This window comes from Coptis chinensis, chromosome 4 (genome assembly GCF_015680905.1).
Source record: "Coptis chinensis isolate HL-2020 chromosome 4, ASM1568090v1, whole genome shotgun sequence".
In the NCBI taxonomy this organism is placed as follows: Eukaryota; Viridiplantae; Streptophyta; class Magnoliopsida; order Ranunculales; family Ranunculaceae; genus Coptis; species Coptis chinensis.
In genome coordinates, this window is record NC_141459.1 from 33,227,354 (window position 1) to 33,241,186 (window position 13,833).

The following is a 13,833-nucleotide window of genomic DNA, read 5'->3' on the forward strand; positions in this document are numbered from 1 at the left end:
GGCTTTGTTAAGAGTTCGAGGAGAATGGTCAACCAAATCCACATGCACGGAGCACGAAAATGAAACAAAGAGAGGGAAGTTTTAGTTGATTACTAGCATCATGCACGTAATTACGATACAGATTTATAGAACAGGGCAGCGAAATGCAGAAAAATAGGATATTTAAAAAGGTTCTTACATCCAAACTAAACCTGTTCCTTTATAACCAATTGAAGATAGAAAATCTACACAGGACTGAAATGTCAGAAATTCAATTTTTACATTGACTTAAGAAACTATAACTCTTCACAACACGAAAAATACGTGCAAGATTGTTTTAGCTTTATCTAGTTCCATATCAATGCTCTCTTTTTGCTTTGAGAAATGGTTAGAAAAAAAGTGAGCCTTTGAATCAGATATCCCACTCCACTTATGTGGAAACGTCTTCTTTAAACATTTTGGCATCAACACCTTTAACATCACTATTTTTTACTTTTAAATTAGCTCCTAAGATCCCAGCTTTGGCTCTGCAAGTGACTCGGTTGGCCTTTTTCATTTTCCTTGTTATATGAGTGAGTGCACCTTGCAGCTATGATAGCTCTTCGTTCTTGGGGCTGAAATGCATCAGCTGTAGGTTAGATTATAATAATTTTGGGAAGATAAAACAAAAACCAGTGGGTAACAAAGAAAAGAAGAGGCATTACCCTGCTTTTCTTTTTCCTTAGCTTCATATGACGAAGAAATTGCTCATACGATTTCTGCAACTCCCCAGCTAGCTCTGCAAGACTGTTCAAGTAGTTTAGACAAAGATATTGCTTCAGTGGAACAATTACTGATACATACGGTTTAACACAAAATTTAACTAAACCAACGATTATTAACCACAACATATCTTTCTATGAACCTATTACTTTACCGAAAAAATTAAGGAAACAAAAAGAGACGAAGGTGGTCAAAATGCTCTTTATAAAAACTCTATGTCATAGCGTGGTTTTCTGCCAAGACTCAACAGTCAACAGATATGTAGCAAACAACTCCAACTGATATGTAGGGAACCAAGTATGGCCGACACCTCACATATTTTTGTAATCCTTTCCCGTGGAAACACCTCACATATTTTTGTAATCCTTTCCCATGGAAACACCTCACATATTTTTGTAATCCTTTCCCGTGGAAACACCTCACATATTTTTGTAATCCTTTCCCGTGGAATCAGATGAAATTGGAAACCATTGGCTGCTGATAACGAAAACTCCATGTAAAACAATAGATGGTGAACAATATCTTACCGAAACACTTTATAATTGAGGAAAAGAAGTAAAGAGTAAAGTTAAGTGTCAAAAAAGTATTACCTGATAAAAGACCACAAGGATATGGGGTCATGGTGTCCTTGAAATAGATATTGCATAAGCAACAGACTAAGTACCACATGTTTTTAAGACTCCACATCCTAATTTTCAACTACAACTACAGAAGTGCTGAAAAAGTACAATGAAGTAGGACATTATGAAGACATTATAACTAATGTTCTCATCACACACTGAAATATGTCAACCCTCAAAAGTTATGGGCACCTTTTGGGAAAGTCACTAAAGTATGCAAAACATAATGTGTAAAAAAATCCCAACAACCCAAGTAAAGATGTGGTGGCTGGTAAGATTCAAGTTCGAAAATTATGTATAGAGACATGACCATCAAGTTTGAAATAAAGAGACGTAGGAAAATATCATATAATATATTCTAATCTACCCATTTGAATTAATCAAACAATAGTAAATTGGTGCACCATTTCTCACCATCAGTTCCAATTCTGTCTTCTAATAGTCACCTAGCTCAATCAAGCTGTTTGGCAATTAAAGTTTTATCAGAGTCAATGAGGTATTGAAACCTTTTGCCGCCCCACCATGAAGGGGTGATCAAGTACAAATTCAGCTTCATTGGATTGTTCTCGTGAGCTTGAATTTTGCAATGAAGATAGTGACAGTGTAATTTAAACTACACAACATTAATAGCTCAGTAGGCAGTTGTGGTGCACAACGCTTAGCCACTACATCAAGATAAGAGAGTCAATCATCATTGTAAAGTTGCTACGAAGTTTTTTAGAAAATCTATGATTTATATTAATTAAAACATGGTATATGGGCAAAGAACAGTGTAGGCCAAAGCCTACAGTTGGAATATCGAACCACATACGTGGATACTTAAGACTATTGAGCATTTTGTGTGTTGGAGAGCAAGAAAGCTAGTGTGACACAAACTAACAACAGCTCAAAATATACTGCTAGAAAGGTGTTATTAAGAAAAGATAAAATATGCAAAGAAAGAATTAGTAAATAATAAAGTGCTGAAATCTTACAGTCTTCCACAAAGAACCACTCCCAAAGGATTTTCATCTGCGATAGTTAGAAGTGGTCATGAACATCAAGAAACACATGTTTTAGACATCTGTAATTTTGTTTCTTACCTGGCTTTTGTCACCCCAAATGTGAGTTGTCCAGTTTATGCGCAGTTCATAAGAGGGTGTGCAAATCAAATATGTTTGTACAACATTAAGTCCAGAGAATATATTTAGAAAAGAACATGGAACTAGTGGAAGACATGGCCTGTAATATTGAGGGATTGATAGAGTTCTCAGGCTGAATAATGATCAATATTGACATCTTTTTTTAGGCAGAAGCTTATATACCTCATGAAAATGTAACTATTCTGCCAGAACTTGAAACTTCTGCTTTTTCAAGACAAAACTCATAAACTTTGTGGCAGATTTAACTGCAGAGGGAGGACTTCTTTCCTATTCATTTAAATGCAAGAGTATGAAGAGGGTATGGGAGGGAACTCTAGAACGAAGCCATTCCAACCATATTTTACTTCCCTTGCTTGGGTAGAGAATGTCACCAAAGAAGGAAAACATGTTTGCATTCAGAGATATTGATGTAGATTAAACTGGCGAAACTTTAGTTTATCAAATCTACTCTTGAATTAAACAAAACAACTAAAACTAAAACAAATCTTTATTTCTCTCTGAAATATTCCCAATAACACAACTCTCCCTGAACCCTAATTACCAACCCATTATTTATACTAATCCTAAAAACTATAAACCAATAGGAACACGACATGTGTCAACAACTAAAATAGAATAACTTAAACTAGTGGGCTCACGACCCATGGGTTTGGACTCAGCTAAGGGGCACACACGTATAACACTTACCAGACGAACTAATGTTCTGCATCATTCTCCCCAATTTGAAAAGAACTCGTCTCGAGTTTGTATACGCAATTGACTGTAGCTGATGCCCATCACTCTTCTACTGTTCAAACGAATTCGACCTCGAATTTTGCCCAAATAATTACTCGCAAGAATAAGAATGTACCATAATGTATGCAAGTTTGCAAAATCACAATCATGATTTCTCTGCTCTATGGGAATACTACCACATCCTAAAACAGCAAATACGCATACCTCCAATTGTAACTTTAGATGCACAAAACTAAAGAGCCTTGTATAATTAATATCAAAATCCTCCCAAACCGGATCGGCATACTCAACAAAAAGATTCCCAGACAAAGAGGGAGTAGTGACACAAAATTCAGATTCATCTGCTCCGTATTCATCAAATGTTGGTGGAGTATCTAAAAAACTATCATGGTCCTCCTCTGGACAAACATCAAAAATAGGAGGGGAATCCCAATCAACACAGTTTAACTCCATATTACAGCCTTCACCAACAAATAAATCCTCAGTAGAAGAAAAAGTATAACAAGTCATAACGGGCATAAAAGTGGATGCATCATGGCTGTCCACTGTAGTGTTTGATGCGGCTTGAATAGGGCTTGCTGTCTCGATTTCTGGTTTTTTAGCATACTTATTTTTCTCATGTGATGTAAGAGAGAAAAACATACAAAATTCCCGTGCTTTAGCCAAGAATGTCGTACACATAGTGGTTTCTATATCTGGGGGTTTGAGCGGTTCCAAGATTAATTTCCTACCGTTATGCAAGAATGAGTGAGTGTTCTTGGCGCCATCATGAATACTCCTGTGATCAAACTGCCAAGGACGCCCTAGTAGGAGATGACAAATGTCCATTGGAACAACAGTGCACATTATTGTATCTTTCGTAAGGTCCTATAGGCAGTAGAACTAAACATTGATGATTGACTGCCACTGGATCTCCTTTTTTAAACCATTGGATAAAAAATGGTTTAGGATGTTTAGTGGTCTGTAGTCCTAGTTTATCGACCATCTCTTGGGAAACTACATTATCAGTAGAACCACCATCAATAACAACAGTACACAACTTACCTTTACTGATACATCTGGTTCTGAAAATAGAATGGCGCTTCTATGTCTCCTTATCTCCTTATCACCCTCCCCAATGATCATTGCTAGTGTTGCAACTAAAGAGAAGTGTTGCTGACATTACTGGGTCTTGTGGATGTTGTTTCGGGGAACTCTGAGCTAACGGTTTTGCTTGAACAGTTGAAGTCAGCGCTGTTCTTAACACGGTGTCCTCAGTACTTGGTGTTTCCCACAAAGGCTCACCTAGATTGGGATTAGACGCATCCCAATCAATTTCAGCGCCAGTACCCCATCCTACATCCCAGTCGTCTTCATCAAACTGATTTAACTCTGATTCTGTCATGCCAGTCAGATCTATCGACATAGCTCTGTAAAGATTGAAACTTTAATCTTTAGAAGTAAAGATAATCGTTTTTTTTTTTTTTTCTTGAAAGAAGAAAAATTGAATCTCCGACGAGAAAAGAAGCAAAAGATTGAAATTTAATTTCGGGTGAACAGTAACGCGATGAACAGTACCACAATGAACAATGTTTCGTGAACAGTAACACGAAAAATTAAAACGAATAAGAAAAAAGAAAAATGGGATTTTTCTCAGGAACGATTCGTGCTCCGATACCAAATGATGTAGATTAAACTGGCAGAAGCTTCAGTTTCTCAAATCTACTCTTGAATTAAACAAAACAACTAAAACTAAAACAAATTTTTATTTCTCTCTGAAATATTCTCAATAACACAACTCTCCCTAAACCCTAATTACCATCCCATTATTTATAATAATCCTAAAAACTATAACCAATAAGAACACAACATGTGTCAACAACTAAAATAGAATAACTTAAACTAGTGGGCTCACGACCCATGGGCTTGGACTCAGCTAAAAGGCGCACACGTATAACACTTGACAGACAAACTAATGCTCTGCATCAGATATGATTTTACCAAAATGACAAATTACGTTTATGATCTACTCACTTGAATGGAGGTTCTGTTGAGACGTCTAAGACTGAATATTGTTTGGCTCTATTCTTGCCCATCTTCATGATTTGTGTAACCCAGCGAAAAACATGAATAACCACCATTTAACCCTCTTAATTGGGTCCACAACCAATGCACAACTCTTTAATTCAAAGCTTCAAAACTCTGCAAAACATAATCGAATTATAAGAGAAATTTGCAACGCAAATCAAAAACGAAAAAAAAAACTCTTAAAAATGAGACAATGAAGAATCAGCACATCCACTAATATGGATCATGAAACCTTCGCGTAACAATATCCAAAAAAGCGAAGATATGAATTTAGAAGCCAATAATATTTTCAACATGTGGTCCATTCCAACGAAGTCCACTAAAAAATAAGACTGATATGGAATACAAAAAGTTCCACTATAATAAGAACGAAAGTATGCTTTGTATTGACTTAAGAACACGACAGAATAAAGAATTTCAATGGAGAAGTTCACTCTCAAAATCAATCTAAACATATCTTACTAGTGTTCGGCCATGGATTCTTCAAATTCTCAAGAGCACAAACCTAATGAATATGTTACAGAAGAATGCAAATAATAGACCGTATTTGAGGAAATGCAAAAGATGGATTGATTTGTAGCTAAAAGAGCCAAATCCCTTATGTTATACTACAAACAAAGCATAGGCATAAGATTAAATAAGCTACTGCAGGGATCCTGATTCGAAGGAACATTTGAAATGAGCACTTTCGATTAAAGAAAAACGCATTCACCCACCAATCTTCGACATTGTTCTATAACTCTCTACACCCAAAACTAATGATAAGGTATACTTTATATTCAAATATGCCAAGATACTTGAGGGTTAACAGATGAGTCATAGAAAATAGACATGATCAATTTTTTTTAAGGACGCTTGTTATATGATCTCATGATAACCTGTTCTGCAATTACTTTTAGAAATAAATATATTAAGTATCAGCGAGATGAAACAAATATACCGACAATGTCAGATCGTGAATGTAAAATATGGTAACATCAAGCAGTTAAAGCACAATAAGAGTACAAATGCCTAAAACCAAAACTGTTAAAAAAACATATAAAACCAATACCGGATGCAATAACCAATTAAATTGTGATTATATTGCCCAACGTCCTAAGAATTTCATAATAAACCTCAATTCATATAAAAAGTATCGTTAAACCTCTCTCACCTAGTTCAATGATAAGTGGCAACTGATTAAACTCCTTGAAAACAGCTTTTGCCCTCTTCTAGTACCTGCCGAGTAACAAAGATTGATAGTAAACACAAAGGGTGGAAGAAATTAATCAGCTATATATATATGAACAGACCATTTGCTATTTTTCTTTTACATTCTTATGAGTATTCCTTTATGTGCAAACAGTAGCGCTCGAAGATTGAAGATAGAGTGAAAGCTGGAGACTTTGCGGACGCAAAGAGAGGAATACTCCTGAACAGTAGAGATAATACCTTTTACATAGTGAAAAGACTGTAATACCCCCAAAATAGATAGTGAAATGACTAAAATGCCCCTAGGACGTACACCAAAATTACTATATATATATATATATAGTAAGATATTTCATCGTAAGATAGCAACAGTAAAAGAATGCACATAAACCATTTAATAGACAATCATGCCCAAAAGGTAAAATCTATAATCCTAAGAGTTTAAACATGACTAGTGAATGTCTTGAACAGTTAAAATAATTTTGATTAGACAAAAAACATATACATCCACAAAAAAGAGAAAATAACATTCATACCCAATTATTGGGCATAGTTTTTGGAACAAAGATCCCCCGAGAACAGATGGCTTGAGTAGGTAATATAAAACTGTAAATGCAATAAGCCAATAAGTAAAAGATAGTCAGAAAAACACAAAAGAAAGTATGGGAAAGACACCATGTAATGCCTATGAATTGAAACAAATTCATTTATTTAACTTCAAAGATACAAACATATGACCCAACCAATTGCTTCCCTTGAAGCTACTTGCCACTGATCACGGAAAGGTTTAATTACCAATGCAACTGATAACAGACATATCCCAAAAACATACTTTAATGGCTCCAAGTATATAGCAATATGTATTATATATGCCTAGACGTATACTGTGATTTTTTAAAGAGCATACAAAATGGGTATACCATGTTATCTATAGCATGAATCTAACTAATAAATAAAACATACACCAAATTATTATAATAAATTCAACCTTAAATTGTAGAAATAAATTACAAAGAATGTATTCAACTATTACCCACAACAAATCTCTCCAAAAAAGGCAAAGTTCTTAATCAAATGACTATACAATATGGAAAGATTGTATTACCTATACAATAATCTGGAAGAATACAAACCTAATTAATTAAAAACTATGATTAGGCTAATATGAAAACCCAACAAATGGATTCAATCATATGGTCAACTGGTGCACCAACACAAAAACGTTATCAATTTAAGTACACATGATTTCATTGTAAAATTTAGCCACCAATCCATCAAAAATCAGATTATAGAAACTTGGAACTAACACAACAACAAACATAATATGGATGAAAAGAAAACAAATCAACAGACATGGAGAGTGATCGACAGGACGAACCTTCGATTAACTTCTCATATTTGTACCAACCTTTTGTCGAAGTTTTGAATAATAAGCTCACTGCTAATAAAATGGATCTTCCATTTATTTGGATTTTTTTTTTTTCCAAATCATGAAAGCTTCATATCGATCTTCTCTGCGAATCGGGTCTGGAACAATATTGTGTAGTCCATAATTGGGTATTTTTTTGAGGCCAGAGTGAGAAGAGAGAGTTGGGTTTCCTTCCCTTCGTACTCTCTCTCTCTAGAATTTTCGTTTTTGTTCTATTCTTGTGAAAAGACAAAAATGCCCTTGTGACACGAATTTTCCTGTTCCTCATACCCCTCGTTTTTCTAATATAGTAAGATATAGTAAGATATATTATTGTAAAATAAAATGAGCATACAAAGTTACAAACTAATCTGGTACACCTGTTGACAAATGTTGTTACAAAGAAGTTTCTGTCAATAAAATTGTCTACAGGGAACACAAGAAAACCTCTAAACTAGTCACTATCTGTATGCGTCAATGAGAAACTGATTATATTCCATGATGATGCGTTTAAGAAATGAAGACAAGGTTATTTTGATAGCCATAGTGGTTTACAATAGGACGTAGCGGGTCAATCTTTCCACACACCATCAACAATAAACTTGATCTGCAACCAAAACGTAAACACATCTATTTAAATCATAGTCAAACACCTGTGACTGAAATGGAACAACTCAGCGATATAATTGCAAACCTCATATCGACCAAGATACAACTTTAGACACAATGAAAACATGCCTGGCATTTACATTTCAGAAACAGAGTAGTCAGAAAAACACAAGCAATTAACAAATAACATTTACATTGCGTCTAGCAAATAAAATTATGAATATATGATTTATCAAGCCGTATATCCAGTTGTTACTACTATTCTGATAACAAATTTATCAAGCTGTATATCCAGTTGTTACTGCTAAAGGTTTGTGACACCATCGTGTTAGTACGTGCTTAAATATTCTACAGTTCACAAAACTTTGCTTCTCTTTGGTCCTGCTAATCTGCTATCAGTATATATATATATATATAGCTAATTCATGGCCAAAATCTCATACTTGAGCAACATTATCTAGTAATTTAGTAAAGCCTACTTTTGGAAGCTGTCCACACAATCATTCAACTTCTCTCCACCTGTGATATACAAATCCATTTCAACTGAAAAATCAACTCTCCTCTTGATGACTAGCATTCATGGAAAAATATGACCGACGAACAAAATTTTCTAAAACAACATAGCTATGAGAAACAGAATATACAATCCAAATATGAAATCAAACAGAAATTGAGAATGACTAATTAGGAAATCAGTCACGCTCATAAAACCTTATTTGAGTGCACATAAAACGCGCCGGCAGTCATGGAGTTGATTAATATTAGTCATTAAGTGATATCAAGCAGCAAAATACTTGACAGCTATTTTTTTTTTGTTCATAATGTGTACGTAATTATGTACTCCTGACGTGAGTGAATACCACTCAAGACTTCAACTTTGAATCAACTAGCAGAGCCAGGAGATATAGATATGCAAACCCAAAAGTCTGCAATGTTCCTCCAAAACCCACATTTGATTAGGTAGTGTAAGCAAATCGACACTCTTCTTTTTGTATATTTGCGTTATGCCCTCACAAGAATAAAAATATAGAATACACTTCAAATTCTAAGTTTGCATCAACTAGACCAGTACTAGCTCATCAAATTTTCCTCATTACTATTGCAAATATAATCCGGACACTCCCCCTAACTGAAAACTCCATTTTATTTTTTTTCAATAAACCACATTTGTATTCATGAATTGTTCCAAAGATTACAGCAACAAGAATTTAACCAAAAGAAAATACATGAGTTAAAGCAAATTAGTGACAATAAGCCCATGTGAGCAAACCCCAACAGCTTCTCCTGTCAACCACCAACAACCATGGAGTCCTTCTCCTGTCGACCACCAACAACCATGGAGTCATGTGCATCCACCAATCTACCGCTATTTCAAAATCTTCAAAGCACGTCTCCATCCCGTATCCTCCTAAGAGACCCGAAGGCCAGTAACCAAGATCCGAAAGTTAGAACTTGAGACCTAAAAGCCTCAATCGTCAAAGTGATGTTTCCAAATGAAAGCGTCCCACCAAATGCACTACAGAAGTGCAACAGTGGCCTGACTAAAATCCATGCCAAGGTATCGATACACCATGACGGGCAGAAAGGAGAAAACGGACTAGGAAACCTTCAAATGAGAGGATGAAATGAGTAATTCCAGAAACACAAACAACACACACCATGTTTCTGTGGTAAAATCAGAGGACTCAACCTTGTGGATTTGGAAATACAACTACTATAACTAAAGAGAGCAGAAAATGAACACCAAACAATACTAGAAACTACATACAAATCTGGCTTGTTATAGGTCATATAAGGCACAACAAACCCCAAACTGGTGAAGAAGAAGAAAATCATAATGATAGACTCCTTCAAACAGTCACGAATGGAAATACATCTTAGCACTTGACTCTTGCCGATCACAAAGCGATTTACCGAAAACAAAATCAGAAACCCCATTTTTTCTGTCGTAGTTAAAATACAAGAAATAAAAAACTATGAAAAAAAGCTTTGGAGTGATGAAATTGGTATGAAATTGAAGGATTTATGTGGGTTTTGAGGATGGTGGGGTGTGGATTGAAAGTATTTGGATTGTATTAAGAGATTTGGACAAGAAATTAGTTTAGTTTGGGTGGAAATTTGGAGAAGAAGATATTGTTAAGTGGTACCGTCTCTTAGAAGCAACCCAACCCGTCCACAGTGAAACATTTTCCCGAAAACTCCATTTGCATTAGGATAAAAGGAAAGAAAGATAAACGCTAATACATCTTAGTCAATCAGTTGTATTGAAAAAAGCCAACAAGAAGAAAGGTACGGGATAGAAATTTAGGGATCTGAAACAGTACCCATCTTTCCCCAAATCTCTCAATTCCAAGCCCAAATTCGTCAATTCTATACCCCAAATCCCAAAAACAACAACAAAACAACAAATCCCAACAAATTTCCTCACCCCATTTTATTTTATTTTATTTTTTTCTTTAGTTTTTGTCTTGTGTGAAATCACTTCTGGCAGCAACGATGAGCAACGATGATGAAGAAGAAGAAATTAGTTTTTCTGTTATGAAAACTTGAAGTCGCTAATCACTTTTTGATCGGCAATAGTCATGGGCTAGATTGTTCTTCAATTTGTGGTTGTCCTAAGAATTGCTTTATGATTTTCTTCCTCACCACTTTGGAGTCTGCTATACCTAATAAGATATACAATAAGTCAGATTTGTATATAGGTTTTAGTGTGGCTTAGTGTTCCCGTTCTGCTATCTTTGGTTGTCGTAGTTGTAAGTCCACACCCACCAGTTTGAGTCCTGAGTTTCTGCTACGGAATCATTGTGTCAGTTATGTTTGCTGAATTATACTTCTCATCCTTTACGATGCAGATTTTCGACTTCGTTTTCTTCTCTTTGGTCGCCTTGGTGTATCGATACATTGACATGCATTCCAGTCAGGCCATCGCCACATCTATGTTGTGCACTTGGTGAGGTGTTTCCATTTGGAAGCGTCACTCTGACGATTGAGACTTTTAGGTCTTCTGTTCTGACCTTCAAGTCTTTTTAGAGAAAGCGGGCTGGAGATAGTTGCTTTGAAGGTTTTGATTCGGTGTTAGTTTGGTGGATGTACATCGAACACTCTATGTTTGCTAATGGCGGGCAGAAAGAGAAGTTGTCGAGGTTTGTCTACATGAGTTTATTGTTATTTATATTTGTTTTGACTCATGTAATCTTTGGTTCAGATCATGAATACAAAAGTGGTTTATCGAAAAAAAAAAACAAAAACAGTCATATAACATATATATAAAAAGATCAAATTCGTTCAAAACTTCAAAATTACGAGTTGAATTCCCTCACAACTACTTGATTGAGCCATTTAGACTTTTTGTTCCTACTTTTTAAGTCAATGACAAAAGTTAAAGGGGTAATTTGCTTTTGTGGTCCATCAAGTGTGGAGGTGAACATAAACACACTTTTTCCCATAACTATAGTATGTAGTCACGGTTTGAAAAAGGAAGACAAATAGATAGACATGTCTGCAAAGACATTCCAATCAATATACTAATCATAACTAGCCCAAAGATGAGGAAATCAAATAATCATACCTAGTCGTTGCGTTGAGCTAAAGAACATTCAGCTCCGCACAGTAAGCAACGAAGGAATTGCAGCCAAATTGGGAGTAGTGGCATTGGCATTATGAGTAGAGACAGTGCTAGTGGCGTGGCAGTGGCATTTTCATCCTCAAGTTTTGACGTAGACCTGAATGCTCTCATAGGACTTGCAAAAGCCCATCCCCAACTTTTACTTCGGTCATGTGGTGGAAGTGAACTTGGATGATGCCCAATCCCAACTCCCCTTCGATTATCATTACTATGATTTACCTCTTCAGATGATGATGCCCAATAAGAAGACAAGAATCCCCCAAAAATGCCACCACATTTCACCATCTCTTTGATTATGTGATGGTGTACTCCCATTCCCATTGCGCGACCACACATTCCCATCCCCTTGGACGCCTGCTTAGCTTCTCGCTGAGACTCAACTCTCCTCAATGTGCAATCATCAAACCCAGTAGGGATCCTCTCCAAAATACCCCCAGAAAAACTCCTACTCCCACACCTAACAGATCTAGATCTAGCAACTTTTCGCCCCAAACAACGACGGAGAAGCATGACTACTATTAGGGCTTTCATTCTCATCCCCATAATCTCCTCTCCTCACACAGTTATCCTTAGCTATTAATATATGGTTATTAGTAGTTGTGGGATGAAGTGAAGGTCTAGATTCTCCCTGCTTCATTTTGCCTCTACTACTTCTCGATGAAAAATGAATAAATGACCAAAACCCATTCTTTCTAGGACTATATTCTTCACCATCAAAGAGATGGTGATGTGGGTGACGTCTCATTATAGCAACTGCACCTGAAGAAAAATATTTACTCCTCTTCAAAACCAATAAGTTACTATTATTATTAACCGGCCACCTTATTCATCTTCTTCTTGGAAGATGGAATCATACAAGTAGAGGTAGAACCAGTGAAACCCAAACCACCATAAGTTTTAACACCACCACCATTATTAGTATCAGACCTGAAAGAAGGAGAAGAAGAAGAAGGGAAACAAGAAGGACTAGATTGATGAGATGAAGAAAGAAGCTTACCCAACTTTTCTTGAAGACAAAAAGCACAGATCCCACATTCCCACCTGGGTTATTCTTAATATAAGGATATGATTACTACACTGCAAACCTTCTCCCATATCATCTACTACTCCTACTACTACCCCTGCTTTATCCATTTCCAATTTTTTTTTTCCAAGACTTCACTTCACCACCCTACTTTACTACATTCCCTCTTCTTTTGCTCATATAATGATTGCTTTATAATGAAGTTGATAGTTAGCGTTTTAGCTTCACCATGGCTGGTCCGGCCTTGTGTGCAACTGTGGAAGAACTGTTCATTTTTTTTTATTGCACACAACCGCACACACGAGTGACAAGAGAGATAAAGTGGGAGAGTGTAGTGCAGATCTGTAGATGTACAGTATACAAGAGATAATAGCCTATTGTATGTTTGACTCTTCAAAGAGTATAGTAAAGGAGGATTGCTAGCGTCCTGACCCTATAAAGGGGTAGGACCATTCTCACCCGCTAAAAGACACGAGAAAGGAAACAAGGGTAATGTTTCAACCGGTAAAATCTTTCTAAACTTAAAACTTAGGCTTAAAAGAAAAAAAGAAAAGAGATCAAAGAGAGAGAAAAACCGAGTTATCTTCTTCGTTCCTTTTTTTCAATTTTTATCTCCAAGACTATCCAACAGTGTTGCGAAGAAATAAATCCCGACAAGTCGGGAACTACCG

The 13,833-nt window shown here is 36.0% G+C and overlaps 1 pseudogene across 1 annotated transcript; it reads right to left on the reverse strand.

Moving 5' to 3' along the window:
- Window positions 1–171: 171 nt before the first annotated feature.
- LOC147503248 (uncharacterized) lies at window positions 172–13,520 on the reverse strand (annotated as a pseudogene). The gene is made up of 7 exons (XR_015221948.1): window positions 12,082–13,520; window positions 8,599–8,642; window positions 7,033–8,511; window positions 6,459–6,523; window positions 1,124–5,419; window positions 684–1,051; window positions 172–593 (listed from the first exon to the last, which is right to left on the reverse strand). The product of XR_015221948.1 is annotated as an uncharacterized LOC147503248 (transcript).
- Between the last annotated feature and the right edge of the window lie 313 nt (window positions 13,521–13,833).